The sequence below is a fragment of the Camelus dromedarius genome, chromosome 1, assembly GCF_036321535.1.
Source record: "Camelus dromedarius isolate mCamDro1 chromosome 1, mCamDro1.pat, whole genome shotgun sequence".
Taxonomy (NCBI): Eukaryota; Metazoa; Chordata; class Mammalia; order Artiodactyla; family Camelidae; genus Camelus; species Camelus dromedarius.
Window position 1 is genome coordinate 55,015,061 of NC_087436.1, and position 26,659 is coordinate 55,041,719.

Here is a 26,659-nt window from a genome sequence, read left to right on the forward strand (position 1 = left end):
TCTCTTTCTCTGTCTTCTGAGACCTCTATAATGCAAATTTTGGTGCACCTGATGTTATCCCAAAGATACCTTAAACTGTTTTCATTTGTTTTAAACTTGTTTTTATTTTTACTGTTCTGATTGAATGATTTCCATTATTCTGTCTTCCAGATCACTTATGCATTCTTCTGTATCACCTAGCTTGCTGTTCATTCCTTCTAATGTGTTTTTAATTTTAGTTATTGTATTCTTCAGTTATAGCTTTTTAAAATATTTTCTAATTCCTTGTAAAAATTCTCATGATGTTCATCTATTCTTTTGCCCAATTCAGTTAGCATTCTTTTTACCAATGCTTTGTATTCTTTAGCCAGTTGTTTATTTCTGTTTCATTAGTTGTTTTTTTCAGGGTTTTTTTTGTTGCTGTTTCAATTGAGCCAAATTCCTGTCTTCTCATTTTGCATGTCTTTCTTTGTCTCTATTAAAGGTCAAATAGTTATCTATGTTTGTGTTGAAGTGGTGTCCTTACATAGGAGCATTCCTGTATAGTCTGCATATACTCAGTGGCTTTGGTTGGAGAGCTGATTTTGATGTGAACACAAGTCACATTTTTCCGTGGGATATGCTGACATATACCTCATGAAGGCATTGTGGCATGTGAAACGTGTTCTGGATATAGATCACAGTTCAAGCCTCATCTCAGCTCCACCTGATAACTTCATCATCATCTTCAGGGCATCTCTCAAGCCTTAATGTCCCTGTAGGAAGATCCTTGCCCACCCAGCACATGTGTTTATGAAGATCCAGTGTTTAGGATATATGTGAAAGTGTAACCTAAACAAAAAGTGAAAGTGAGTAATAAACAATTTAAAGTTTAAACTGTTGGTGACTCTTAGGAAAAAATGGTGGTGCACATTAAGTGTTACACTGTAAGGATTATGTAAACCAATGAATTCCTTGCATCTAATGAGTAAGGATAATTTTTCTTTACAAGTAGCACATTAATTAACTACATAGACATTTTTCTCACCGTGAAAAAAAGTTTTGCTCTTGGCTGAAAGCAACTGTTAATAAAAATCCCTTCTATTCTCATGATGACACAGGGGTCAAGATTATAGAATCTTGAATTCTGATCAAGAGAGATTGTACAAAACTGCAGTACCTTGCAAATAAAGCAACTAGTCATTTCCTAGGTTGTATCCTGTGTAATAAAGGATAAGCATCTGTAGCCAGCATTTTAAAGAGAAAATGCTGAAGGATAGAAAAATCTTTTTTAAATTCCAGTACTGCAGAGCAGTTATTGAAGAAGAAGGGATTAAGGAATCCCATCTCAGAAATTGGTATTAAAATTTCTAACAATGCATTGAATGCACAGGGGAGTTTTTCTGGACAACATAGGATTCAACAGTGAAAGATGAGAATATAAATGAAACCAGAAGAGAGGTATACTCAGAGACTTCTGGCTAAAATGTGGTGCTAACTCAAGAATGGGGAATAGAAAATCAGTATAACTGCCAAATTAAATACTATTTATAGCTTGTTAAATATATATTTATGTTTGAGTTAATAATTGTCTAGTAAACAATGTGTAGTTTCTTCCACAATGTGGCGTCAGTTATAACTGACAATTTATAAGGTCCTGGATTGAAAGAAAATCAAATGCTATTAAAATAATCATATATATTGGGTGTGACTCAATAAATAATTTCAGTCAAGAGTCTGGTACTCATATCTATTTGCAGTAAGTCTCATTACGGAATGATAATTTAATTACTTATTCTATGTCTTATACTAAGAAAGTACTTTAAAAATTGTTATTATTGATCACACACAATTATAGAGCATGTAAGTTATCCTCATTTAATCCTCGCAGCATCTCTTGTTTGGGGAGAGAGTTTCAATTATTCAAGCCATTTTCTGAGGAGGAAGGGGAGAGTTTGTGTGATTCTATCTCTTGCCCAAGCACATGTGACTAACAAGAAGTACACACGGGATGTGAAACAGGCATTCTGACTCCAGAATGTGAGCTTTGAAACTGCATGGCTGGATTCCTTACTAATCCTCATCTCGCAATTGGGAAAGAATAAGTGCAGTTTTTTTAAATGCACATAGAGTTCTGGGCAGAGTGCCAGGGCTTTAGTTCACGGCAGTGCCTACATTCTCCTTATCCAGACAGTTTTCTTTCTGCAGAGCTATTGATGATAGAGAACATTGTCTTTGGTTTTATTGCAGATGATCATTGAATAAGATATTGTCAGATATAGACTTGTGCTTTATCACTAAATGAAAATGATTGCAGCCCCAGCAGTCAAGTACATGAACTCTGTTTCTGAGTTCTGTCATCTATCAGGTCAAGTAGTGGCTTTTCAGTTTCTTTAGGATTTCTGGAAGACTAGGCCAGGAAATGCACATTTTTACTGATATCAATCAATAGATGACTGGCAGGTGGAAACATCCTGAATGTGAGTATGTGTGTGTTTGAGTGTGTACCTGTGCTTCTGTCTTTTTGTTCATATATGACTTCCATAATTATGTATCTTTTCTGAAATTTGAAATAATTGAGATTTACATCAGGCCACACTTTTCATTACTAACTCTGTCTCTTCCTAAGGCTATTTAATTCCCCAAGCAAAGACTGCCAAGAAAAAGCTTAAATTTATGTAATTTAAACATACTAATTGTTTTCCTTAGAAGCATGTTGATTTGTCCAGTGAACATAAAGACACAGGTGGATAAGTTTTAAGATACTGATACACTTTTAGGATGGAAGTGAATTCCTCAAGGGCCATTCATTCATTAAGAAATATTGTTAGAAGCTAAGGCCTCAGTCTTAGACCCTGTCTGTTTCTCTTTCTATAAGGCAGACACCTGTCATTTATCCTCAGCAGCTTTCACATATTGCCTGTCCAGAAATTCTCCACCATACATAGCTATACATTGGAGTCTGGATCTCCTGTATTAGCCACCTTACTCCTCCTACAAGATAGACACTCCAACCCCCTCATATGGCTCCCAAAGCCAAGTAAAGAGGCCCTTTTCTTTTTGAGGAATTTGTCATTTTAGACACATGAAAGGCATGAAATTGATAGAAGAGACTAGGGTGTTTCTCACCACAGATGTGGAGAGAAGTAAGCATAGCAAAAGTTACTCTTAGTCAGGTAGGTGCTTGTAATATTAACAATATTATGCTGAGTGTTATATAAAATTCTAATTTTTAATTTAAAACCTTCTCACACCAGATTTATTCATGCCTTTTTGTCAACCTGTTCTCAAATTCAGTTTGCTAAATGACAACCACCCCAACCACTGGTCTCTATTGATTATCCTGCTGTGTTTTCTTCACAGCACATGTCACAATCTGAATATACCTTGTCTGTCTGTTCATTGTTTCTCTCTCTTGGGCAGGATGACTGGACTAAGAGTCAAAAACTGTTTACATTATGAGGCAGTTTTATTCATTTAGCAAGTTATCTGGCATACTAAGCCTCTGTTTGCACACCTGCAATGTTGGACTAATAATAACGTAACAATTGTTGCATTGTTAAAAATAATAATATGCATAAAGCTGCACACATTGGCCAGCATACACTGAAGATCATTTCTCACTTCTCTACATTTTCATTGTAGTGATCAAATCCAGAACACTATCATTTATTTTCTAAACCTCTGAAGTAGCCATCTGTCACTTTTCCCTTCTTCTTCCTCCTGTTTTCTTAGAAGATATGTTTCTAAACAAATAAAATCATATTCTGTCCCAGCTTAAGGCACTGTTTTCACACTTGGAATGACATGCAAACTCCTTAAAATGGCCTAGATGACCCAGCATGATCTGGCTCTTTATTGCCTACCTTTTAGGACCTCATTTTTTGCCATTCTCTCCCTCTCACAATGTCCTCTTTTCTTCTTAAATATAACAAACTCTTGTCCCGTATTTTTACTGCTTTATTGCTTAGTGTTTAAGGAAATACGGAAATTGAACAGAAAAATTTATTAAAAAATGAAGCATATACTGTGAAAAAGAATTGAATTTCTAGAAATAAATATTTAACAATGGATGAATCAAGCAGAGTAGATGCCAGGAGAGCAACAATAAGTGAATTGGAAGAAATACCTGAGAAATATAACATGAAAAGGAAAAGAGATGGAAAATATGAAAGCACAGTTGAAGTACATCACAGAGAATGAGAAGCTCCCAAATAGTTCTCATAGAACATTTGAAAAGTAGTAGGGAGAGTAGCAGTGCATCAGTATTTCAAGAGGCAATGAAACACAGTTTTCTGGATTGGAGAAGCATATAAAACCCTGATCCAGATGAATAAAAACAAATCCACATTTCTACATGTTTCAATGAAACTACAGAATCTAGGGGAAAAAATAATAAAGTCACCAGAGAAAATAAATGGATTACATTCAACAATCAAGAGTTAGACAGAAAGAAATTATTTAATTTCCAACAGCAGATACCAGAAGACAATGGAGTGATCATTCCTGAGTGATATATATATATACACAGGATTTTATTGAAAGAACTAAGGATTTATTTCCATCTACTGAGAGCAAGGAACTTACACACACACACACAGACTAATAATATTCCATTGTATCACTGTACCACAGCTTGTTTATCCATTTACCTACTGAAAGATATCTTTGTTGCTTCCAAGTTTTGGTAATTCTTAATAAAGTTGTTGTAAATATTTGTGTGCAGGTTTTTGTGTGAGTTTTCAACTCATTTGGGTAAATTGCAAGGAATGTGCCTGTTGGTCATTTAGTAAGATTGTGTTTAGCTTTGTAAGAAATTTCCAAACTGTCTTCAGAGTTGCTATACAAGTTTTGCATGCCCAATAGCAATGAATAAGAGATTCTGTTGCTCCACATTCTCACCAGCATTTGATGTTTTTATTTTATTTTTTAATTTTAGCCATTCTAATAGGTATATAGTGATAACTTATTTTAATTTGAAATTCTCAGTGATATATAATGTTAACCATCTTTTCATATGCTTATTTGTCATCTGTCTTCTTTAGTGAGTTATCTGTTCAGATCTTTTACCCACACTTTATTTGGGTTGTTTGTTTCCTTATTGTTGATTTTTAAGGTTGGGTTTTTTTGTTGTTGTTGTTGTTATTTGATTCTTTAATAGTGTATTTTGAAGAGCAGAAGTTTATTTTAGGTAATGGAATCCACCTTGTCGATATTGTTTTCATGGATAATGCTTTTGTTGTTGTTTTCTGAGAAGTCATTACCAAACCAAAGCTCACCTAGATTTTTGCCAATATTGTCTCCTAGAAGTTTTACAGTTTTTCATTTTACTTTTAGATTTCTGACCCATTTTGAGTTAATTTTTGTGAAAGGTTTAGGGTGAGAGTCTAGATTTGTTTTTTACTTTTAGATTTTTTAAAATTTGTGCTTCAACAAAATATACTGTTTTATTGATTCAAGATTTCTTTATTCCTGTTAGAGAGAGTTACACATACTGAATTGTTTTGGTTAATTGTATTAGGTTTCCATTGAAGCCATTTCATAAATTAAATGTTGTATTAGTTGGCTCAGGCTGCCATAACAATATATCATAGAGTGGGTGGCTTAAAAAATGGAATTTTTTTTTCACGGTTCTGTAGGCTGGGAAATCCAAAATCAAGTTTCCAGCAGGGCTTGGTTTCTGATGAGAACTCTCTTCTTGGCTTCTCAGGGTATTTTCACATGACAGAGAGGTGAGTGAGAGAGAGAGAGAACCTCTCTCTTCCTCTTATAAATCTACAGTTCTGTTGGATTATGGCGTAAGCCTTCATGTTAACCTCAGTGGAGGCTGACACAGCTGAGGCTGTAAGTCAGAGGAAGTTAGCACCTCTCCTGATGCTGCCATGGGTGCAGGAGGGCAGATGAATGAGAATAGCAATTTTACCACTTAACTGCCTTGGACCTCAGTTGTCTGAAATTGCAACTTTTTACACATAATCACAGATCATGATATTTAAGGCTATAAAATATATAAAGAGGTTACTTGATCTAGGCCTGTGTCTTCATGCAGTCAGTTACTGTCATCCTTATGAATAAAATACTGTAACAGACCCAGAGGAGAGCCATCGTATGTCTGAGGTGATCCTGCTAATCATCAATAGAGCTGATTCTAAAATGCAGGTTCAGAAGCACATTTATGTGAGAATGTTCAAAAAAGAAGAGATTCACATTTACCAAATATGTTGGTTTAAAAGGTGTATTGGTATCTGTCCCTCTAATATAAAGCACTTTGAAATTTCTCACTAGTTTTTTGGCTTAATTTTTCTTTTTAAGTAGTGTCTCTAGATCCCAGAAAATATGAAGAGCAGAAAAACTTGAGCTCTATGAATGACTTCTCTTCTTAATTCAATTTTTGACCAGTGGATTACCTATGATTTTTCAGTGATATTTATTGTTTGCTTATTCAGCCGTGGACATGATAGAGAATAATCTCTTGAATAAATGAGTTAACGGGATTAATCCCATATATTGTTGTTTGCCAGTGTTATAAGAACAGTCTTTAACAGCAAAAAATGACAACCCCAGCCTTGAATATAGAGTGAGGATACCTAAAATATGCTAATGCAAGCTTGTTACACTGTTAATTATGGCATTACATGCTGATCTTAAGTATGATTATAAGCACCATTATATATTAGATGCAGTTAATTTTGTTTTTCTTGTCTGGTCTGAGGACCCATGAAATTATATATCATCTCAGCATGCAGCTAGAACAATATCTGAGCTGGTTAGTACACTGAGCGTATTTCCCTTAGAGAGACTTACTGTTCCTAAGAAGGAGATGTAAGGGTGATCATTCAAGGGTGCCTCCTTCCTAACTGTGTAATAAGATTCCAGGAGTCACAAAGCCCAGTTATAACACCCATACCCAGACAATATAAAGTGGTGAGAGGGCCTATTCAGACTTGGGTTTAAACTTATTTCTTTCAGTTATTTCCTTTTTTCTTCTTTGCTTCTTTCCTTTCTTACTTCCACAAATATTTATAATGTTCCAGGCTGTTATTAAGCTATAGTTATTAAATAGTTATTCAGGTATAATTTCTGCATTCAAAGAGCACACAGTCTGGTCATATGCCACTGCTGGCTGTGTGACCTTACTTAAGTTGCTTGACTTCTTTGAGCACCTAGTACTGAGTCTGGCATTATTAGAGGTGAACTGAAGGGAAATATCCTTTCCCTTGATCCCAAGTTATTTGCTGGGGTGTGCATGCTTCATTGTACAACTCCTATCTCTCTCTTTTATCTTATTACATCAGTAATTTTGAAGGAAGGTGGAATAGGGTTGGAAAGGATGAGCTTTCTCGACTCCTGAGGTTTTCTTCCTTGTAGAGGGAGCCCCTTTAGCATAATATTTTGGGACTTTCTCTGCCTCATCATCCTTTTATCCCCCCAGTGAAGAGGTGGGACTTACCTGATAGGTGAATTTGGAAGTAGGTGCTAGATATGAGAGGCTGACCCTTTGTCTCTCTCTCACTGTCTCTGTCTTGGGAAGCATGTATCCTGTGTAGATCCACTATGCTATAAGTTTTCAAGGGCCTTGTTATAGGACTGAAGTGTGCAGTGAATCTCTTTTGCCTTTGTCATGGTGGATAAGGCAGTTTTACTGTTGTGTTCATTATAAGACAGCCCACTGACCCTCCAATTAGAGCCACATTCTCCATTTTGAGTAATAGAGATGATATTTTGGTGCCCATCTGCCTTCCTCAGTTGATTCAGAACTCGGGTGGGGAAGAGCAATGATATTATTGTGCCACTGTGAATCCCATTAAACGATAATTATTGTTTCCTTGGGACTCTTCTGCAGAAAATAATTTTTTAAAATGCCACTTGAACCTAATGATTGCAGATGCTAGCATAATAGAAACAGGCTGGGGGTCAGATGCCTCTTTCTGTTTTTCTCTGTGAGAGAGTAACTCTTGCATGATTCCTTTCTCCCAAAAGAGAGGTTATAAAAGATCGTGAGGAGGTTACTCCTTTATGTTTCTCCTTTCCTTATTTAAAAATTAATGGCTTAGCTCCAAAGGAGTTGTCATAGATTCCTACTAATTTTCTTAATTACTGTTCTAAATGGTGCAATTGCATTTTGGATATGTAATATTTTTTAATTTGTCATACTTTACTACACCCTTGTGAGGTAGGATATCCGCATTTTGTAGATTAAGAAATTGCCAGGGAAAAGGAAGTGACTTGCCTAATGTCACACAACAAAACTGTGAATTTGTTGGTGAATATGGAATTAGGCATAATTAGAACTCATTAGTAATCGCCCTCTTATGAAATTCACCTGGAGACTCATCAGGTAGAGCTGAAACTTTTAGAAATGAAGAGCAGGAAAAGTCAGCTTCTTGTTCTGCTTATTATAACTGAATTATTGAGACCTTTAACATAAAACTGGGTGTTTTTCTTTGGAGCCGTCCCCTGCTGGTGATTTTATCAAAGTCCTGAAAAAGATTGAATACTTTAAAATACATTTGCTCTGACTAACTGTGCTAACCTATCACTAATTTTTAGAGTAACTGATACAAAGATTTGAAATTCCTCTTCTGATTTTCCATTGTTATATAGTAGCAAGTTGGAACCAGCTCATAACTTTGTGAGAGCCAACTTAAATCTTCAGGAGTAGTACAAGAGAGTTTTTAAACATAACCATTATTGAAAATTAAATTATATAAACTTAAAACTTAAAAACTGTTGAAAACAAAACAAATAAATATCAAAAATTATCACTTAATTATTTTAGTATGTTTTATTATTATGTATGCTCTTGAGGTTATTTACTGTATGTATCTAAATGGAGGAAATACTGTATAATTATTTGCTACTGAATCTCTCTTCGCAACTCTGCATTTAGTGGTTTCATATTAGTAGCTTGGATTCTGTCATGGTGGGAATATTTACACCATGGACACCAGCAAATGCTACAAAATCGGGACTTGATTTACTGCTTTGTTGATTGTTTGAACTTAAGTGATAGAGAAAATGTTAATAATACAGATTAAACTTTAAAGAATGTCCTATCTGTACCTGTTAAATTGTGACTAGCATAAAAATATTTGAGGAAACACCTTTTCAATATTTAAAAAAAAACTGTCAATCAGTTCAGCAAAAATTTGCTCACTGCATTGGTGGTTGAGCAAAGTTCCCACATTTGTCTTCATTATTTCATCCTTATCTTACTCATTAATGTAAACCAAAATGTCAATCAACATTCTTTGCTGATTGAAATCATAGTTTGGCTGTGGATACAAGAGTTCAGGAAAAAACCAATGAAAGCATTCTGTGAGAATAGATTAATATAGAATTTACAATAAAATGTATTGTGTATTTTAATATTATTTATAAATTGTGACTGTACCACCTTTATAATATATATATATGATTTTTTTCCTAGAGAGATGGTATATATTGGGTTGACTAATAATCTTCTCAAAATATATATCCTAATTCCCAGAATTTATTATGAGTATCATGTGGCAAAAGAATGAATATTGCTTAGTATTGCAAATGTATGATAAAATAAGGATATTGAGAGGAGGAGCTTATTCTGGAGAATCTGGGTGGGGACTAAATGCAATCAATCCTTAATAAAATAGACAAACAGAAAAGGAAGAGGCAATTTGACCATGGATGCAGTGAGTGGAGTGATATGGCCGCAAGCCAAGGAATGGCCTGCAGCCACCAGCAGCTGGATAAGACATGAAACAGATTCTCCCCTAGAGCCTGTGAGCCTGTGAAGAGAGTGTGGTACCGATAACACCTTAATTTTGTAATTCTGGACTCCAGAACAGTGACAAAATAAATTTCTCTTGTTTGAAGTCACCTAGTTCATGGTAATTTGTTATGATTGTCCTAGGAAGCTAATACAAGGTGTGATGAAGAGCCATCCTATGGGTGATTTGGCGTCAGGTAGGGAAGATGCTGTTGAAATGATCAGGATTCTTGTTTCCCAACTTCTGGTTACTTATGTTTCCTTTGTTTATGCTTCTAGGCAGTTTATTTTTACATCTGGTCCAAGGGTAAAAATAAAACTCATTTTAAGTCCTAATCTACTTTAACCCTCTGGTATTGTGCATGTGTGTCCCGCCCCCAATATTCCTCAGAAGTGGCTGCTCAGACTGAGTATACTTTGCTCCCCTTGTCAAACTTCCCAAACCCTTCAAGAGACAATGTTAAGTTTCCTCATATTCTTGGCAACCTTTCATCAGACATCTTATCCTTATGCTTTTCTTTACTATTCCTTGCCCTTTAACAATTTCACTGCCATTTATTACCGAGAGCCCACAGCTTCTCAGCTCACTAGTTTTGGCTATTGCATTATTTCCTTACTCTGCATTATTGCTATTCTGAGTAGTGTAACACCTTAGAATTGTGAAGGGCCTTCAAATCTTTGCATCAGATTGATTTACTAATTTGGAAGTTATTTCCCTTCTCTATGATTTTATTGCTTTTCTGTCATGTTTCAACTCCATAGTTAGTTAGCTCCTGTCCTAATAAACCTCTCTCTATTCTGGTTGTCTTGGTGATGGCCTCTATTGTATTTGGTTTCTCCTGTATTTCCTGTACTCACTTTATTAATCTCACTTACGGAAGAAATACGCTTACAGAGAGGAGAGGTTTTTTAAAAAAATTAAACCAATATTGCCTAATTTAAAATCTCAGTGGGCTAAAAACTAGCCTCTACCATATTTTCAACCCCCCACCTCCCCCCAAAAAACCCATAGTTTTGCCAAGATTTGTTGAGTACCACCAGTATGCCTGTGTTTGTCACTGGTTATTAGACAAAAAACCAAAAGTGATCAAGACCCCAGTCTCTCAGTCTCTTATCTTCAAGCCCTTGTAAATATTTTCTTAATTCATCTAGATCTTTTATTTGTAGCAATTACATGTTGTCTATCATTAATTTCCTTAGGAATAATTTTCGTTTCATTGCAGAAAAGTAGACTAATGATCTCGGAAGTTTCCTTCACTATGAGGTCATTTATAAGGCAGCTCACATTTTGCTTGTAGCTCTCATTAGGACCGGTGGGCATTCGCTATTTATAGAGAACTCTCTAAGTAGGTTCCAGCATTTAATCTCTTGCCTCAGTTACTTCTAAAATAATTATATTTCAGTTTTTCTTGCAGTAGAATTCTGGTCTTCTCAGTTTGTAGTTTGGCAATCTTCACTCCAAAGGCAGAAAGCAGCATTTTAAGAAATTTATCATTTCTGATTCTGCTTTTCAATTCATTGATTAATTTGCAGTCAGATTTAATTTTTTTATCTTTTATTATTTCCTGTGATTTTGAGCTCAGTAATAGTTTAGGAACTATTGTTCTGTTGTTTATTGTTTGTTGTTCCCTTCAAGAGTATAAAATTGTCATTTTTAACGACATCCTTTGACTTTCTGCCACATAATTTTATTCTTAATTCACCCTTTTCTGTGATAAATTTAAAGGGAACATGAGCTATGCTTTCACAGGAAATTGTACAGATTTATGTAAGCATCTCATAGAAGCTGGAAATATGTTTTGTACAAGGGTTTTATTGATGTGTAATTGATATACAATAAACTACACGTTTAAACTATAAAATATGCATATGTGTGTGTATAAACAATGAGCAAAATAATGCATACGTTTATCACCCCCCAAAATTTCCTCATGCTGTTTTGTGATTCCCCTCTCCCAGCCCCTTACATATATTTCTCATCCCCAGATAGTCATGAATCTGCTTTTTTTCTATGTATAGATTAGTTTGTATTTTCTAGAATTTTAAAAAACTTATAGGAGGTGTAAGTTTTTTGCCTGGCTTCTTTCACCTTAGCATAATTATTTTGAAATTCATGTCGTTGTTTGTATCAATGGTTCATTCGTTTTTATTGTTGAATAGGTTTCCATTGAAGGAATATACCAGAATTTGTTTATTGATTTTCCTGATGATGGACATTTGGGTTGTTTCCAGTTTGGGGTTATTTTTATAAATAAAGTGGCTGTGGGATTTGTGTACTAGTCTTTGTATGGAAATATATTTCATTTCTTTGGGAAGCACCTAAGGATAGAATGGCTGGGTCATATGGTAGGTGTATATTTTATCATTTTAAAACACTATCAAACTATTTTCCAAAGTAGTTGTATTATTTCCATCCAGTGAGTTCCAGTTTCTCCACATTCCTTGCCATTACGTTGTATTGTCAGTCTTTTGTTTTGTAAGCATAATAGGTATGTGATGCTAGCTCTTTGTAGCTTTAGTTTTTATTTCCTAATGATTACTGATATTAAACATCTATTCATGGATTAATTTGCCACTTCTTTCATGAAACATCTGTTCAGATCGTTTGTGTATTTTAAATGATGTTGTTTGTTTACTTATTATTGAGTTATGAGAGTTCTTTATATGTTCTGGACACAAATCTTTGATCAGATATATGCTTTGCAGATATTGTTTTCCTAATTTGTAGCTTATGTTTTCATTCTTTGAATAGTTTTTTTCACAGAACAGAGGTTCTTACATTTATGAATTCTAACATAGACATAGTTTTATTTTATGAATCATAGTTTTGTAGCTTTTCCTAATCAAATATTTGTTTACTTCTATAAATTTTAGATTTATATTAATTTTATGAACTACTCTTAGTGCAAAGTACTTTTTAAAAATATGGCTGATTTTCAGCACCAGTTGTCACTGAAAATAAAACTATTATTTCTCTATTGAATTGCTTTTGTACCTTTATCAGAAATCAGTTGTTCATATATTTTGTGGACTCTTTATTCTGTTCCATTGATCCACTTATATATCTTGATGCCAGTATCACACTATCTGGATTACTGTAGCTTTATAATGATTTTGATATTCAGATAGTACTTTAAATTTGCTCTTTTTAGTAATCTTTACTTTTTATTTTAGCTATTGTAGGTACTTTTTACTTCATATGTATTTTAAAAGGAACTTGACAATTTATATAAACACTAAGATGGGATTTTAATTGAGATTATATCAAACCTATAGAGTAAATTGGAGGTTGGGCATCTTAACAAAATTAATTTTTCTGTTACATGAATATCTATATTTATCAATTTATTTAGGTATTAATATATCATCATAATGTTTTGTAGTTTTCAGTATGTAGGTCTTGTACACCTCTTGTCACATTTATTATTAAGCATTTCATATTTCTTGATGCTATTACTGATGGTATTGCTTCATTTAATTTCTATTTCTAATTGTTTGTGCCTAGTACATAGAAATAAAATTGATCTTTGTATTTTGATCTTATAGCCTACAGTCTTTTGAAATTCACTAACTTTTTTGTGTCTATTTCATCAATTTATTTACATTGACTATTATACTGTCTACAAATAAAGATAATTTTAACTTCTAACAAATCTAGATGGCAACCGTTTTTTCCTATATTATACTAGTTAGAATCCTCAGTAAAACTTTGAATAAAGGTTGAGAGAGTGGAAATTTTAGTTTTTCCTTAATTGTAGAGATAAATAATTCAATCTTTCACCATTAAGTATGGTATGAATTATAAATATAAATGTTTTTTACTAGAATCAGAAATATCCATTTTATGTCTAGTTTGATTAGATTTTTTAGAAATCGGGAATGGATGTTTGATTTTTCTTACACTTTTTTCACTTACTGAGATGTCATAAGTATGTATGTAAATATGGTGACTTACCTAGAATAATTTCCAATGTTTTAGTTTTCAGTGTTTAATCAACGTTCCATTTCTGGTTTAAATCCTACTTGTTCATTATGTATTATCTTTTTTATATGTTAATGCTTGCTTTTGGGAATAATTTCCTTCTTTTCAAATAATTGAGGATTTTAAAAATCATTATATTTGGTCTCTTTTGTTGCCTTAACACAAACTCTTTGTTTTATTTAAAGAATACTCTTCAGTTTAAAATAAACTCTTTCGTTATGTTATTCTTGAGGGTTTAGGATATACAACTTTTATCTATGGATATTTTCAAATGAAACTGATTTCAAATGATACTATACTACTTCAGTTGCAGTATTGTAGAGTAAGAACTTTAAAACGTTACACCCCCAGGCTTGTGCTATTGTTGCCATATATTTTGGGTCTGTGTATTATAAACCCCAGTGCACATTGGTATTACTTTTGCTTTAAAGAGTTGATATTCTATAAAAATCTTTTTAAAATTATAATTACCCATTTAGTTTCTATGATAAGGGCTCTTCTTTCCCTATTCAAGTTTCCATCTGGTAACAATGTTTGTCTGCTTGTAGGACTTTCTTTTTTTTTTTTTTTTTTTTTAACATTTTTTATTGATTTATAATCATTTTACAATGTTATGTCAAACTCCAGTGTAGAGCACAATTTTTCAGTTATACATGAACATACATATATTCATTGTCACATTTTTTTCTCTGTGAACTACCATAAGATGTGTATATTTCCCTGTGCTTTATAGTATAATCTTATTTATCTATTCTACAATTTTAAAATCGTATCTGTCCCTTCCCACCCTCCACCCCCTTGGCAACCACAAGTTTGTATTCTATGTCTATGAGTCTATTTCTGTTTTGTATTTATGCTTTGTTTTTTTGTTTTTGTTTTTTAGATTCCACATATGAGCGATCTCATATGGTATTTTTATTTCTCTTTCTAGCTTACTTCACTTAGAATAACATTCTCCAGGAGCATCCATGTTGCTGCAAATCACGTCATGTTGTTGGTTTTTATGGCTGAATAGTATTCTATTGTATAAATATACCACCTCTTCTTTATCCAGTCATCCGTTGATGGACATTTAGGCTGTTTCCATGTCTTGGCTATTGTAAATAGTGCTGCTATGAACATTGGGGTGCAGGTGTCATCCTGAAGAAGGGTTCCTTCTGGATATAAGCCCAGGAGCAGGATTCCTACGTCATACAGTAAGTCTATTCCTAGTCTTTTGAGGAATCTCCATACTGTTTTCCACAGTGGCTGCACCAAACTGCATTCCCACCAGCAGTGTAGGAGGGTTCCCTTTTCTCCACAGCCTCTCCAGCATTTGTCATTTGTGGATTTTTGAATGATGGCCATTCTGACTGGTGTGAGGTGGTACCTCATTGTAGTTTTGATTTGCATTTCTCTGATAATTGGTGATATTAGCATGTTTTCATGTGCTTATTGATCATTTGTATGTCTTCCTTGGAGAATTGCTTGTTCAGGACTTTCTTTATTACTGATAGTATACAGTTCTGGAAGTGATCAATTCTTTAAGCTTTCATTTGTCTGAAATAGCCTTTATTTCACTCTCAATTTAAAAAGTTATGTTCTCTGGGTAGAGTTCTAGGTTGACAGTACTTTTCCTTAAGTACTTTAAATGTGTTTTTCCAGTCTTACATCTTACGTTATTTATGATGGGAAATTTTCTATCATTCTTAAGTATGATATGAATTGTATATTATTGGTTATTTTGTATATAATGCTCTTTTTTCTGGATACTTTTAAGATTTTTCTGTTTCTCAATAGTTTTAGGCGATTTAATAATGATATGATATGCCTTGGTGTCACTTTCTTTATGTTTCTTGTACTTGGGTTTTTTGAGTTTTGGGATATTTGGGGTTTTATTTTTCATCAGATTTGGAAACATTGTGATGATTATTTTTCCAAAATTTTTTTGTTCTTACAGTCTCTGCTCTCCTTTGGAGACTACAATTAAACATATATTTGTCCTCTTAATATTTTCCCACAGCTCAGCTCATGTTCTCTTCATTTTTTTAAGGTTAATTTTCCCTATGTGTTTTATTTCAGATAGTTTCTAAGTCTTCAAGTTCACAACTTTTTTTTTCTACCTATAAAGTCCCAACTATTTTTTAATCCCTTCCAGTGTAATTTCTATACTGAATCATAATTCTTATTTCTAAAAATTCAATTTGGCCTTGTTTTGTTTTTTAACAACATGCTTACCTAATGTGTTTACTCTTTCCTCCAGTTTCTTGAACATATGGAATATTTTAAATAATAATTTTAATCATTTTAATAATGCCTGGACTGCTAATTCTATCATCTGTGCCATTTCTGGGCCAGTTTTAATGAATGATTTTCCTTTCTTCATGGGTCATACATTTTTGTTTCTTTGAATGCATTTTTTATATATATATATATATATGTATATATATATATAAATACACACATATATATATATCAATACATACACATATTTTCAATTCAGATATTATACATTTCATCTTATTGTGTTCTGGATGTTTCACATACCTGAAAATATTCTTAGGATTGACTTTATATCAGCCCTCTGTGAGTCCTCTGCACTGTTTTCTTTAATATGGGATTTCTCAGCCTTGGTACAACTAATATTTTAGACCGGTCAAGTCATTGTTGTGGGGGGCTCTCCTGTACACTGTAGGATGTTTAGCAGCAGATGGGACCCTCCTCACAAGATATGACAACAAATATATCTGAACATGTTGCCAAATGTATCCTCAGGGGCAAAACTGCCTCATTTGAGAAGTACTGCTCTATTGCTTGGGGGGAGTCCTTTCCCTTGGTTTCAGGTAGTTTCCTCACATTCCTATGCTGATCAGTATTCAGCTGAATATTTGAGGGGGGCCCTCTGAAGATGCTGGAGCTTTCTCTATGTATCTCTCTCCACTGTGTTCCTTTGCCCTATGAATTCTAGCCACATTCTATTTTCCTCAATTGTGGGAGGCTGCTGGGCTCTTTTCTGGGTCCTTTCTGTCTGTGCTGTAGCCTGGAAACTTTCCCAGTCAGTAAGCTGGGCAGTGGTAGGACTCAAACTTATTTTTCATCTATCACAGATCACTGACCTTAAAGAAGTCTTTTATGTTTTTAATTACATAAATATGCTATTAAAATTAAATTGTATATGTATGTGTATATTTTTGTATATATATGCTCATATTTATAGTGCTCTTAACATGTTTCAATGCCTTGTTTAGAAATATATCCTCTATTGGCTGTATATTTAGAAGATAAAAAGATATCATCCCTATAAAATTTGTCCTTATCAAGTGAATGTTTATCTTGCCAAAATTTTTATTCAGGTTTCCCTTATCCTGAAATAAAATCCAGGAAATGACTTGCAGATCCTACTTGCAAAAGATAATTATGATTTCTGACTTGAATCACTATATTCTTATCAATAGGAAGCTAAAGGTAAAATAAGAATTAAAAACTAAAAATTTATGTTAACTTTCAATAACTACCTAGAATTGGATTATTTTAAATATAATTATAAAAATTTAAGTAGTTGGATTGTCATTAATGTATTTTATTTAATTTCTTTCTACAATTAGACTTACGGAATTAGCATTTTTTCTATTGCAATATGTTCTAATATTGCAATAATTTGAACTTAATACTATTGAATTATTCATCTGTTGGTCTTGCCCATTTGCTTTTTGGCAGTTTCCAGACTTCCCCGTGCCTGGCGTGGCAACCCTAGATCTGAGGTTCAGACATACTCCAACTTGCTCTTCTTTCTTGAAACCAAGGACCTAGTTATTCTTTGTTTATATGCAATAAACAAATCTTTGTTGATTTGTAAATAGGAGCTAATTATCTTTTATTCTACTTCTCACTCCAGTATGTACATTTAAATTTAACATGATTCATTAATACCTACTCTGCACCAGGCAAAATTTTACATGTTTTAATTTGAGGAAAATCCTCATTAAGTGAGGAGCGTTATAAAATGAGACACATGATATTTACCTTCTTTATTTTTCCCTGAATATTCAATTGCCCTTTTTTTAAGAAAATATTTCAATCCAAAATTCTCTTGCTGTTCCTTGGGGATGATAGAGAGTAATTTTCAGAATGGACTAAACTATGCTAGAAATGGCAAAACATAAAATTGTCCTTTATAAGAACAAACTGAGTACACATTGCACCTACGTACAATCTGTCACCCAAGCATAGCATTTAATATAGAACAGGATGTGCAGCTGTGTTTTTGTAACACAGTGCAGTTCCATCATCCCACACAACACTAGATACTCTTCCACACGGCCTGTAATATGTCTCTAGATAAACCACAGGCAGTCTTTGGAATTCTGTCTTTTTCCCCATGATCTAATTATTTTTTCTTATTACTTTCTTTATTATTCCAGTTTTACTTTCTTACTAATTCTTATTATTTTTTAATCAAAATGACTAAATAAAATTTGAGACACATATGTTTTACATTTTAGAATAGTCTTCTTAATTTGATATTCTTGAATTAAATTTATTTTTTAAGTTGGAAAGTTTAATTAAATCTGAGGTTAAATTCCTTTTGTTTAAAGCTTGTGAAGAGACTTTTGAGTTCAGTCTTTCCCAAGTATTTCTGTTCCCACATACAACCTAGTCCAGACCCCTCACATAGATAGAATTGATGTGCTTTCAAAATAGGTTTTACATCTTATGTCCGTTACATGATGGCCTAAGTCAATTTAGCCATTCACAATTATTAGGTTTTTGGTTTCATTTTTTTTTTTACAAGTCTCAGTAGTCTCCAATTAAATTATTAGTTGGGTATTGCCACAAGTTTGCTTCTTTTTTTACAGTGATAGTAAATGTGATAAATGTAAGTTTCAGAATACTGCTACTTATGGAAACATTTATTAGGAAACAATGACAAAAACAAATATATAACCTTTTCTTGTAAGTTCAGTGGAGTCCAACTCATTATCATTTAGGTATTCTGATGAGAATCTTACATGAAAGGTTAGCTCAAGGCATGTGAGACAGTCTTCTAGCAGCAGAACTTATCTTTCCTGGTTGGAATACAGTGACAGAATCCTTCATTAAATGAACCAAGGACTGAATTAAGAGTGTTGGGTTTAGAATACTACTTTGAAAGGTATAATCTGCTGGGCAAATCACCCATATTGAATAACACATATCTCCAATGAAAAAATTATTTCTAACATCTTTTGTAGTAGTTAACAAACTCATAAGAGTGGATGGAGCTAAAGACAATGGGAGAAATTTTAATCAGTTGTGGGATTTGAACTCCAGCTAACTAACCAACCGTCTCTGGAGTAGGTAATCCTGATTAGGATCATTTAAATTAACCAACTGCCCTTAAAGTATAGATTAAAATTAATTTACACACACACACACACATACATATACATATCCATATCACTCAGCTCAAGCATTTTAGGGTACGTTTATAGCCATTTAACAAAGTGTACACGTATAAAAATCCATGCTGCAAATATCTTCCAGATTAACCTCTCTAAAACAAAGCTTTGTATTTTTCATACTCCCTTCTTGCTCGAAAGTTTCCATTGTAATCCATTATCTATAGAGTTATATTCAAATCTTCAGCCTGGCAATTATGGACATACAAGATCTGGTGTCATTTATCTCACAGATATTAACTGCCACCACTTCTTTAACGATCTTTTTCATTTACCTGCATGACTCTTCCCAGTTTCATCTCTTTCTCATCTTTATCATTATTTCTTCCCCATCTCCTTAAGTAAGCTCCTTTATTTTTAATGCATGCCGATGACTTCAGTTTTTTTTTTTCTGTCCTCTTCTACACATTTTCCTGTGGCTAACTATATGCTCATGGAACTTTGACAACCACCCATGTGTTGCATTGAAAAGAGGAGATAAAATTGGGAGGTGAAGCAGGCAAAATAGCTGGTGCTTTCAGAAGGAGGAAAGGCAAAGACCAGAATGACAAGGACAGATATCATCAAACTAAATCACAATGACAGAGTTCATAACATTCTCTTAAGAATGAGATATTTAATTTATGGCACGGATAGCAATTTGGGGAAATACCACATGCCAACTAAAAACTAAAATCTGGGAAAAGGAAATTTTTGAAGGTATCCTTAAATATGAAGGTGAAGTATTGACTTTAGATGACTGTATAGATCATTATTGGAAAACTCAGGGCTCTTTCCAAATGTATCTTAAAATTCCATGATCCTAATCACATAATGATTTTTTTTAAGGGAATAGAGCATATGAATATTACAAACTTTGTTCTTAAGTAAGATATTTTAAAGTTAACTGCAGCCTTTCCCCTAAGACATCTACATGTTTTCCCTGAGGGGGAATAAATAACATATGGAGATTCCATATTTATATTTCATCCATATAGAAACCCAGATGGCTTGCCCCTTTTTAATATGTATTCCTCCCCATTAGATTAAGGAGAATATAATCAAAATCATGCCAAATGAGAATTTGCATGGACATAACACAGTGGATTGGGATGTAGATAGAGGCCCAACTCTCCTCCCCAGAAAAATAAGAAAGGTTTAGGTTACTTCTTTCTCACTTGTAGTCCCTTCATTCAGTCCCTTTTTGCCTCCTCTCTTTTTTGAAACCCCCTCTGATCATCAGGCAACCGTTGCTCAGAGCCCAGGATACCCTGACAAAACTGAAACTTCCCTTTTCAGGCAGAGAACTGAAGTCTGTGCAGGATGTTGCTTAGTTTTGACAGGGAATAAATAGTTATATGATACCCTTTGATCAGTTTTGCTGGTTTTTACTGAAATGTTTTGTTCATTTTGAATAGATGAATCAAAGTACTGTCTATCCTAGTGAGAACAGTGTCTAGATTTTTGGCAGATTTTAGAACAGGAGACTTTAAAAAGAAGTAGAAACTATAATTTAGAAACAAAATTTTTTTCCAGAGTCTGCCCCAAATGGGAGAGAGACCTTCCAAGTGAAAACTTGGAGCAAGCAACTAGCCATCACTATTGACATCTGTAAACCATAAGAGGTGCTGATGGGTCATTCCCAAGGGGAGATTCCATTCTCTAACTCATTCTTCAATGAGGAGGATAATAATTCCCATCCTATTTTTTATTCTACGTTTAGGACCTTATTTCAGCAAGCCAAAAATATTATAATACATATGATTCCATTATATGCAATTTTTCACTGGGCAACAATAATGCACACTGACAAAAAATAAGTAAAATAAAAAACAGTGGTTGCCTGGGGCCGGCAGTGGTGTGGTGGTAGAGGCTGACTGCTTAAGGATATAAGGGAACTTTTTGGAGGTGACAGAACTTGACTATGGTTAACTGGAATACATTTGTCAAAACTTGTCAAACTGTGCATTCAAAATGGGTCTATTTTATTAACTGTAAATTATACCTCAATAAGACTGATTTAAATTTTAAAAATATTTATGAATAATCCTATACAGATATTATTATACCTGAATATACTGGAAATTCCTTGAATCTTCTTATTTCTAGCTTTGTAATCTCTATGTGAGGCTTTTGTACTTTAGTAGGAAAGATTCATAAATCAATCTTGTTTCAAGTATTTTCATTAAAGATCTTGTAGGATTTTAAAATGCTAGCTACATTTGAAGGCTTTTAAGGATGTAAATAAACAGGATATTTCAAATAGACAATTTTCTATAATTCAAATTACTTTTGAAACTACACAAATTTGGTTTCTGTACAGACTTTAAATTTAGCATTGCACAATTTTATCTTTAATATGTAATACCATAAAAATATAAGAAGTCCTTGTGTTTCTCTTGAGACATATTTATATTTATCTTTGTCTACTACCCCAGAGAAGTTGCTCTCCTGATACATGTGTTAAAAGTAGTCTATGACATACGACCATTTGTAGTGGTGCTGTTAGAGCTTCTAATTAAAGACAAAAATGAAACATATTTATATCCATATATAATAATTTGATCTTCTTATTCATTTTCATACTTTGCTTATGAATAATTCTATTTATCACTCGAGTAGGAAATTGAATCTCTCCAGAACTGCAAATTGTTTTAGAGAGACGTGTGCTGAACTTTAATTGATGAGAGGAAAATATATGTTAACCTATTTTCTATGAGAGTTGATATAGACTTTTCTATTATGCTTTCTCTCTAAAGTTAGCCAAGTCTGTATCAAATCTCAGACTAATGGTAACACATTGACTGTAATGCCAGTCTATTTGGGGTACGACTGTAGCAGATGCTATTGGTGCCCTGTGCCAGGTCTGCTATCCCACCTCTGACTCCTGTTCCAGCTGTGAGGGACTCTTCACTGGCATGCTGAGCTCTTCCTCACTCTGCCTCCGATCTTTCTCTAAGCAGCAGAGACAAACACTCATGCCCACATGCAGGTGTGGCATCAAGGAGCTGGTGGGAGTGCTCATGCAGGGGAGAGGTGTGGTGACTTCAAACAGTAGAAATTCAGGATTGGTGGATACAAGCTCCGGATTCCATTCCTGCTGGTGAAAGTTTTGCAAACATGCAATAAGGTTTATTAAATGTTCCCAAGTGGGATTGAATTCCAGTTGCTCATACTGATGAGAAGCTCAGTAATTCCTCCTTTATTGTCTTTCTCTTCTCTCTTGTCTCCTTCCCGCACTCCTTTGCTCCAGCTCCCTGAGATCACCTCCCAAATAAAATATTTGTACCCAGGTCCTTATCTCAGGCTCTGCTTTCAGGTGAACTCAAACCAAGGTGACTGACTAAGATGAATTCTTACCTATAATTATTTTTTTGAGGTGGAAATAACCTTTTTTGACCATATGTGAGTGCGTTTAATTTACACTTTACAGTTTTCGGCTCTAAGATGAACATTTTGTAATCACATAGTAGAAATGGGGGTATTAGTTTGAGTTCTTGTCGGGTTCTTACAGAATGATCTTGAGCAAATCATTTTCCTTTTCTGAGCCTCAAGTTTGCTTGTGGAGTGGGATGATAATAACTGTTGTACGGTTATGTTAAGATTAAATTAGTCTGTGGGAAAACTTGTAAGGACAAATGACTGTATAAATATAAAACCTTTTAGGTACTAACTGACATAAAAATTTCAAAATATTGCTCTTTAAAATTTTGTAGTTACTGATATTCAGTATTTCTACTTATGTATACATCTACTAAACATAGATGGTTTTATTCTTAAACAGATATGCATATATTATATTATATATATATATAAACAATCCTTTATGTGAATTGTGGAAGTAGCATAGTGTAGGAACTTTTTAGCTCAGAACTGAAAAGTTTAGAAATGGCTTCAGTCTTGAAAAGTACAGGATTCAGGTGCCTCTGTCTCTCTCCCTCTCTTTCTCCCCCCTCCTCCTCCTTTCCCTCTTTATTTTTCCATCTCTCAGCTAATTTATCTACTTTTATTAAATGTATTTTATCTACTTTTATTAGATGTATTCTTTTTCTATATATCGTAGAACAAGGGCCCTCTCTATCTACTGTCTAATATATTATCACAACTTGGAAAACCAGGAGAGATTGTGTTTCTTGACAGTTTCAGAAAAATTCCAGGCATAACTCTAGTTAGCCTGTTTGGATGTGTCCATCCTTGATCCAGTTATTGTAGGGGATAGAGTTATCTGATCTTCTGAGTCAGCCAGATTTCTTCCCACTGCCTCTCCTTTCCTTCCTCCTTCCTTCTCTCCCTTTCAGTGAAACAGAAAAATGTATTTACATATTGACTTACTATTCCTCTTCCTTCTAAAGAGTGAGGGGTGAGGGACTTGGTAATTTCACCAGACTTTTATTTTTTTCTAGGAGAAGTGATGACCATGAGTATTCAAATTTATAAGTACATTGTCCCAAAGATAAATTTCTTTGTGTAATAAAGATGTATTATTGGGAGAAGTAGGTTCGAGAAGTAAGCAGTAGTTAGCAAAACTGAGTGCAGATTGGAGACAAATTTTGAAGCATCCCAAGGATATTGAATTATTCCTTGTGGTGTACATTTCTCCATGAAATTATCAGGTAATCCTTCTTTGCATGACTCCTTGGTAAATCTCAAGAGGCCAAATTGTGCATCTAGAATGGTACAGGGACACAGAGACTAAAAGTGTTTCAGAACAGTATGTATATATAGAGAGACTAAATATATAAATTCTTACTAATGATGGATGTTTGATAAGCCATATTTTTTGTTTGACTAGTTAGCACTCTCCTCTCTCTAAGACTGTCTAGCTCATCGTGCGTTGTTCAGACACTGCTTTGTTCACAGGTCTTTTAGTTTCACAGTGAAGACACTTGTGAATAATTTTCTACTTTATCCCATTGCTTGGCCTTCTCACCCAGTCATGAGTAGTAAAAAGCAGAACATGTCCCAAGCATATGTATGTTTATTGTTTCTTATATCCTGATAATTTATATTGGCAGAAACAGTGCTATTTGCTACTTTACTATATTCTCTTCCTGGACACATGGAAAGACTGTATTTCCTTGCTGTTAGGTTGTGTCATTGTTTTAACCAATGGGATATGGACAGTTACAGTGTGTGCTATTTCTTGGCCTGAACTTTTAAAAAGTTCTGCATAGGTCACACCTTCCCTGCTGTGGTGACCCTGGAGGCCGAATGTTACAGGTATGTGACTACAGTACAAGGTGGAGGAGGCTTGATTGACCTATGTTAGACTTTGCACATGTGAGACATTAATTTTTACCTGTTAAGCCTCTGAAATTCCAGAATTTATTTGTTACAGTAAGAGTTTCTTACTCTAACCAATACTTATGCCATTAGCCTAATCACTATATACTTATGACTGAAAATAAATAAAAGTCAATTTGATACTAGGCCTCAAGATTTCATCATTACTTTCTGTTACCAGTTTGCCAGTAAATGCCCTTATGAGATCAAAAAGCATCCAATCTTACCATGAAAGTTGCTTGATTCCTCTAAAATTTCTGTTCCCACACATGCTTTTCTGACCTTGCTCTCCTGTGTATATTTCTAGGCCCTGAAGGAATAATGGATCAGTTTTTTTGTTTATTGGGAAATACTTTGCTGCATGTCAATTCCATTATTTATTTTCTGAGTTAATGTCTTCTTCAAAATTACACCGTGGGTCTTTATTTCTCTCTTCTACTTTCATATGCCTTGTAGCTCCTCAGTCATTCCATTAACATGGACATTAATGAATAACTGATTTTACAATCCTTTAAATTCAACAATTTTGTTTTAATTTAAATGAAAGTTAAATTCAGCCAAAGCAATCATTAAAGGAAATCTAGTGTTCAAATATGTGTTTTCATTAGTATTATTTTAAAATATTCTTTCACTGAATATGAACTGTACTTCTTTGTTCATCTGCTTTGAGAGTTATCAGTGCTGTTAATCTGGTTACCTAGGGCTATACAGTTTACTTTTTCAAGTTTTCAGGAGTCTATGTAATTTTTCCTTCATTTCTTATCTAGTTTCAATTTTTTCTTTTCCCCATAGTATCATCTTTTTTTTTTAGAAAATCTTTTGTTTTATTCACCTTCACTTATCAAAGTGACAGTTTATTTTGCATTTATTTTGCTAAAGTCTAATTATTTTGTCATGTTTTTTCTATAAAAATCTTTATGGATTGCATATAGATTTAATATTGTCTCTTATATAAACCTTCCTAGAGGAAGTGCCTTATTGTATACTACCTTGTCCAGTCTTCAATGTCCCAAGTGTATAAGCATCACTCCTCAGCTTCTATTGTAATAATGTCTGGTGCAGATATAATGTTACTGTTCATCTTGCTTTTTTATTTTTTCATAGTTCTCAGTAGAATGTGTAGTTTCCAGTAAAGTCTTCATTGTTTATTAAATCAAACTGAAGTAGATAAATAAACATTTATACAAATGATTATAGTAATCATAGCAATTAATAAATATGTCAAAATCTTTGCATATAAGCTAACATTCTTTATAAAAAAGAAAGAGAAAATATAATGCACATTGTATTCTAGTAAATGGAGCAACCAAATTGGAACAGTCGTAGCCAGTAGCACTTCTTAATGCTACAAACATCATGGTTCCATGAAGAGCACTGGTGCAATGGTTAAGCTCTTGGCATTGGTGTAATGGTTAAGCTCTTAGCTTGGGAGCCAGACCTTCTAGATTTAAAACCATGCTCCAGACTTAACTGCTATGAGGTAGGCAAGGTAATTCAATTCTTTTGTGACTCAGGTTTTCTTTTCTCGTTTGTTTTTGTTTTGCATTTTTAAAATGGAGTAGTTACATCACAGGTTCATATGAGCATTAAGTGTTTAATACATGTAGTATACAGTAAGCAGTGTATAAGCATTAACTGTAGTTTCAAATCTATATTGGTTATTTCTCTTGCAGCTGTCCATTCATGCATAAATACAAAAGTAAATTTCTTCAGTTACCCGTCTAGACTACTGTCTGCAAATGCCTGAAACAATGACCTCGAGAAAATTCAGGTTGATTTTGATTTAACAGAACCTAAAAGGATTTTTTGTGTGTGTGAAATTTGAGCTTTAGAACACCACTAAGAGAATTACTTGGGGATGAGTGTAGGGAGAGAGAAAATTTGGTTAAATTATATGCAATTTTGTGTGGGATTTAATTAAAACAGACAATGAAGCATGGTGGTATTTAAAGGCAAAGTTTCCTATCTAGGGATAGGTATCTGTTATGGGTGGTTAATGACCATTTTTGAACAACTTCTATACCTTTTTTTGTTGCATTATCTTCTGCAGTACCATCCTGTTATTCATTGTCTTTCTGAAAGTTTCTATGATGATTGTCTCAAGACTAACAGAGCCCTCCACACTAATCCTCTTACCCGAGAATGTCTTTACTAAGTACGTAAGGTCCAGGTGGCCATCACTATTATCCTAGCTGCCTCTTCTTCCAACACTCTGGAATGCTGGTAAACAGCAGGGCTGATGTGTTGTACTTACCAGTTTCCAGGATGTAAATACTCCTGCCATGCCCAATT